Here is a 7,088-nt window from a genome sequence, read left to right on the forward strand (position 1 = left end):
AATTTGAAGCTGCAAATTTCCTCAGAGGAAATAGAATTTCCTCAAAGGAAAATTTGCAGCCATAAATTTCCTCAGAGGAAATAGAATTTCCTCAAAGGAAATAGTATTTCCTCAAAGGAAATAGTATTTCCTCAAAGGAAATATTTAAGCAGAAAATTCCCTAAGGGAAATCTTTTTCCCTGGAGGAAAAAATAATTTCCCTTGAGGAAAACTACTTTTCCTCTGAGGAAATTGTTGAAAAAAGGGGCATAACTTTTTCAACAGTGGTGCTAGAGCCAAATTTTTTTAGAACAAATATCAGGGAACCAATACCAACCAAGTTATCAACTTCATTTTGACTTAACTTCAAAAATTAAGGTGACAACTTTTGCACTCAGCGGAATTGCAAACTTGTCCCGGAGACTGTTTATACCTCTCACCATATATAATTATTTGAATAAAGTATGTTTTTTATCTTTATTTATTTCTCACAAAGGCTACCTGTATTTATTAAACAGTTTCAATTTTATCGTACATCAAGTCTTTTGTTATGTTAATTTCAATTACATTAAACTTCTGGTCGAATGATCGTTTACCACGTGCGATTTGTTAAAGGGATGTGTAGTTCATTACTGTTTTCATTGCAAATTGAATAGCTTGTTTAGAATGTTTAAGAATTTAGTATTTGATTGGAAGAAAGGCTCTACTTGAATAAAAGCAATTGAAATAAAAGAATCAAAATCTGAATTAGAATGCCCGTATTAAGAATATATGGTATATAAAATGTATTATTTTTACCTTCACTATGGAAGGCATACAATATATACGATAAGTAAATAAGAAAAAAATCATTTATTGCTGTTGTTTGGTTTGAATGTTTTAAGTTGTAACTGACAATTAAATGGATTAATGTCATTGCAGAATCTACCACAACTCTGACAAATATGGCTTCTACTAGAGAATACAATTACAACTGGCTAACTACACAATTGTCTACTAAAATAACATTATATACCATCAGCGAAAAAAAATCAACGGCTATCACCAGTACAAGAAGATTGCAAAGCACTACCTCAAAGCCTAAAGCGAACGATTTGGGTAAGAACAATATGCAAAAAACAGCAGTTTTGTTTCTTAGAATTAACACAAACCTCTTGAACCAAATGTTTTATGTACCTGCTCCTCGTTTACGTGCGCATATCTGTAGAACTAATTATCTCATTAATCGATTAATCTCCAAGTTCTCCTACACCAGAATTTTATTTAGGGGATAGTTATACATTGTATCATCAAAGATATAATATAAGTGCGTCTGGTGCGTTTTTCTTGGTTTACCTGCATTCAATTATAGTTATTTATCAATTAGACAGCTAATGATTTTTTTTTATTATTGAATATTGTAGATCATATATCACGTATGGGGACATTACCATATCTCCTATACATTTCTGGAATTTTGGTTTAAAACAACCGCGTGGAAACCGTGTATATTGCATAGATGGTTAGTAGGCGTCGTTTGTTTTTATACGGTTAGTAATGGTTCTACGTCTTTATTAAAATATACAGCGTTAAAGAACACTCGTTTCAACGTCTTGTCCGGACAACAGATGACGAAAGTGATCAAGAATGATTGAGATAAATGCAGATAGCATATTAAAAGTTGTTATTGTTGGCATTTGTTTTTGTATAGAACTATGGAAGTATGTTCACTATACGGAAGACTTGATCAATTGAATAGACTACTACATTTTGTACTAGTCTAAAGGTGTAATACCACAATTGATTTTCCCCTATTAGTCTTTGTTAAATTTGCACTTTTCAAAAAAATGTGCAGAATTTATCTTTGTTTCAAATAAAGAAATACTTGGCATAAGTAAAGTTTTATCCTGTCCAGTACTATAGAAAAAAATTCACATAACATTTCATTGCATATAAGAAAATAATTATCATTAGAAGTTAACCAATCAAATGTCTCTCCTTATTTTATCTGTGTACAAGGTTTAGTCACCATGTAACCTCAAGATTACAAAATTTTCTATAGAAATCCCAAATAAAAAATAATGGTGTTTTGAAATACCCAAGACATATGTTTATGACACAGAAATGTTTTTACTGCAATAACATGTAGGATTAATTACCTACAACTGTCAAATTCAAGGGAATATTTTTTTAGACCTAATTTCGTATAAAACCGGATGTGACGTATCATGATTTATGGTATTACACCTAAATGCCACTTATTAAGATAGTATGTTACATTAATGTGTTACACAGTGTGTTAGTGACCTAATACGACACATATGGAATCAGTAAATTGAATATGGTGTTTGAGCTTCGCTCTCACTCCATATAAGTTACTGATCACTAATATATCGTGCTTCAACTCCAAGAAAACCAAAACGGGAAAGGACCTTATCAAATGGCAAAACAAAAGCTGAAACATGTCAAACCAATATAAAACAACTACCACATTCCAGATTTTGGAAAGGCAATTCAAGGAAGTCATATCTTCATTTTAGTAACTTTCTAGATTTCAAAAATTCATTATGGAAATTATATCAGTACCAGACTTCTTTTACCAAAAGTTATATTTAGTCCCCTGTTTTTTATATTTACAATACTCTGACATTCACAAATGTGCGATATAAACTAAAATAAACATTTGCATATTTGGCATGGATATTTTTTTTTTTAAAAAGAGGTTCTACCTTTAATCTGATAGTTTCATGAACGTTTTCTGATTGAGATTAGTATATATCCAACTTTTCAAAGTTTTTTTTCTGAATTGAATGTTTCCACATTTGCACCTTAAATCAAACATTATGAATTTAACGATTTTATTCGTTAACTGCTTTATATTTGCAGGTTTGAATAACAGAGAAATAATTATTTATTCAATCGGTGGCGGTGCATTTGTATTTTTTATACTAATGTGCAGTGTATGCAAACATCGATATAAACGAATTTATGGAAGTGTTAAGAGGTACCACACGGATAGTAGACGAAGGATTGATATAACAGACAATCCACAACGAGAAGTTCCTCTTGAGGACATTGATGGAATATATGAAGAGATAAATGAATCAAATATGATAGATAACAAGGTAAACCTGAAGGAAAACTATGTGTCAGTTACCGATTCTAATGGCAGTTATGTTCAGCCTGATAGCAACAACTATCTGACGCCGTATCAACCTGCTGATGAAGATGCAAATACTAATACTTCTAATGACAGTAAATCAGAATCATCAGCGTCAAATAATCCACCAATAAGTGATCACGAATCTACTTCATCAAAGTCAGACGTGATAGGGGAAAGATCTAGCTATCTTAATCCGTATCAACCAATTATTCATTCAGCAGATATTCATGAATATTCATCTACTCATAAAATTGATGATTCCGGCTCCTCGGAATCAGATACACAGACGATCGGATCCGGTTATTTGAATCCATATCAACCAATTGTTCCCGACAATGATTTACATGAATATAAATCTGTCCTCAAGTGTTCAGACGGATTAGATTCCACGATGTCAAATGCGTGTACCAACAACATGGGAGATGAGTTTCTTGCTCCTAATCAAGGTATGAGATTGGAAACTGATACAGATGAGTACAAATCGATCAGTAACAGTAAAGCAGCAGATACAGTTTCAAACATTTTGGATCATATAACTGATGATACAGTTGAAAAGTTCCAAATCGAAAACGACGAGAGCTCGAGTTATGTGCAGATGGAGTAATTTCTAAATAGCCATAAAGATTCACGAATCAATTCAAAGCAAAAATTAAAAAACCGAATAGTGTAATCAAAAGGATTTTGTTGGAATTAGAAAAAACGTTGATATAACAAAATTACATTTGTCCAAGTTTAAGCAACATTCAATCATCTTCAGTTAATTTATTATATTTTTTAGGAATAGGGCAGGCAAATGAGCCACAAATCAGAACTGAATGAAATCACGAATATTACAGTTTTTCACTCGTTTTGTATGTTTATAACGTTTGGGTTTGTCGGTATTTATGGACGTTCGGTTTTGTAATTTATATTGTAGTTTTGTATTTTCATTAAATATTTTTGAAGGAAGATAATTTATTGGCATAAGAAATCATTGTTAAACTTTCGACTTATGCATATGACTATCCTTTTGTATCTTTCACCTCTCTTGCAGTAGGTGGATTGAAATAAGACATAGATATGAAAAACAAAAAAATACAATTTTCATTTTTTTTTTTGTATTTCATCTTTTCTTATATTTGATTTGTGGAATGAAAAAGTTACTTCTATGTATATAATATCAAACAAAAAATATTATACAATTGTAAATTTATATACTGATATGAACAAGCAAAATCATTTTACCGCCTTAACGGAGCTAAGTCGTGGAAAACATGCATTTTCATAGATTGAGCAATTCTACATTTGTGCTCTAGTAAGTAATATAGTAAAATGGATCATGAGGATCACTAGACTTTAATCAGTTTTTGAATACTTGATCGTTATACTTTTGTTAAAAGAGAATTTTTGAAACAATAACCTGCTTATTCACATTTGCTTTTCATTTTTTTTTTTACATATTTAGAAAAACAAACTAGAGCAATATAAAAATATAACAGCTACTTTTTTATTATACCATTTTTTAAGAAATTTTACGTTTTAAATTTTTCCTGAAATTAGGTATTTTAGTTATTTTTGCCAGTCATTCATTTTCACTCGTTCAAACAAATGGATACTAAATTTGACTCTAGGATCACAACGTGTTTGTTTTAAACATCTTATATTTATAAAATAGTTTGATTGTCGTAACTATATGTATATTCTTATAGCCTACACAAAGTTAGACTATAGATCAGGGGTCAGGACATAATATAAAAGAGATAAAATCAACTTGAAGACTTATTCTTAACACAAATGTATAAAATATTCCTGTTTTTTTCCTATTGTGATAGTTGGTAAGTATTACTTTCTAATAATAGAATGACATAAGGAATGTTATTATAAAAAGTAAGTTTCACTCAATTCGAGAGAAGAATATTTTAAGGGGACGATTTTTTATTCTCTCCAAACATTCTTAAATTGGTGAGTTCCTTTCTTTTTATGCCCCACCTACGATAGTAGAGGGGCATTATGTTTTCTGGTCTGTGCCTCCGTTCGTTCGTCCGTCCGTCTGTGCGTCCGTTCGCTTCAGGTTAAAGTTTTTGGTCAAGGTAGTTTTTGAAGAAGTTGAAGTCCAATCAACTTGAAACTTAGTACACATGTTCCCCATGATATGATCTTTCTAATTTTAATGCCAAATTATAGTTTTGACCCCAATTTCACGGTCCACTGAACATAGAAAATGATAGTGCAAAGTTCAGGTTAACGTTTTTGGTCAAGGAAGTTTTTGAAGAAGTTGAAGTCCAATCAACTTGAAAATTAGTACACATGTTCCCTATGATATGATCTTTCTAATTTTAATGCCAAATTATAGTTTTGACCCCAATTTCATGGTCCACTGAACATAGAAAATGATAGTGCAAAGTTCAGGTTAAAGTTTTTGGTCAAGGTAGTTTTTGAAGAAGTTGAAGTCCAATCAACTTGAAACTTAGTACACATGTTTTCCATGATATGATCTTTCTAATTTTAATGCCAAATTATAGTTTTGACCCCAATTTCATGGTCCACTGAACATAGAAAATGATAGTGCAAAGTTCAGGTTAAAGTTTTTGGTCAAGGTAGTTTTTGAAGAAGTTGAAGTCCAATCAACTTGAAACTTAGTACACATGTTCCCCATGATATGATCTTTCTCATTTTAATGCCAAATTATAGTTTTGACCCCAATTTCATGGTCCACTGAACATAGAAAATGATAGTGCAAAGTTCAGGTTAAAGTTTTTGGTCAAGGTAGTTTTTGAAGAAGTTGAAGTCCAATCAACTTGAAACTTAGTACACATGTTCCCCATGATATGATCTTTCTAATTTTAATGCCAAATTATAGTTTTGACCCCAATTTCATGGTCCACTGAACATAGAAAATGATAGTGCAAAGTTCAGGTTAAAGTTTTTGGCAAGGTAGTTTTTGAAGAAGTTGAAGTCCAATCAACTTGAAACTTAGTACACATGTTCCCCATGATATGATCTTTCTAATGTTAATGCCAAATTATAGTTTTGACCCTAATTTCATGGTCCACTGAACATAGAAAATGATAGTGCAAAGTTCAGGTTAAAGTTTTTGGTCAAGGTAGTTTTTGAAGAAGTTGAAGTCCAATCAACTTGAAACGTAGTACACATGTTTTCCATGATATGATCTTTCTAATTTTAATGCCAAATTATAGTTTTGACCCCAATTTCATGGTCCACTGAACATAGAAAATGATAGTGCAAAGTTCAGGTTAAAGTTTTTGGTCAAGGTAGTTTTTGAAGAAGTTGAAGTCCAATCAACTTGAAACTTAGTACACATGTTCCCCATGATATGATCTTTCTCATTTTAATGCCAAATTATAGTTTTGACCCCAATTTCATGGTCCACTGAACATAGAAAATGATAGTGCAAAGTTCAGGTTAAAGTTTTTGGTCAAGGTAGTTTTTGAAGAAGTTGAAGTCCAATCAACTTGAAACTTAGTACACATGTTCCCCATGATATGATCTTTCTAATTTTAATGCCAAATTATAGTTTTGACCCCAATTTCATGGTCCACTGAACATAGAAAATGATAGTGCAAAGTTCAGGTTAAAGTTTTTGGCAAGGTAGTTTTTGAAGAAGTTGAAGTCCAATCAACTTGAAACTTAGTACACATGTTCCCCATGATATGATCTTTCTAATGTTAATGCCAAATTATAGTTTTGACCCTAATTTCATGGTCCACTGAACATAGAAAATGATAGTGCAAAGTTCAGGTTAAAGTTTTTGGTCAAGGTAGTTTTTGAAGAAGTTGAAGTCCAATCAACTTGAAACTTAGTACACATGTTTTCCATGATATGATCTTTCTAATTTTAATGCCAAATTATAGTTTTGACCCCAATTTCATGGTCCACTGAACTTAGAAAATGATAGTGCAAAGTTCAGGTTAAAGTTTTTGGTCAAGGTAGTTTTTGAAGAAGTTGAAGTCCAATCAACTTGAAACTT

Source organism: Mytilus galloprovincialis, chromosome 8 (genome assembly GCF_965363235.1).
Source record: "Mytilus galloprovincialis chromosome 8, xbMytGall1.hap1.1, whole genome shotgun sequence".
NCBI classification, from domain to species: Eukaryota; Metazoa; Mollusca; class Bivalvia; order Mytilida; family Mytilidae; genus Mytilus; species Mytilus galloprovincialis.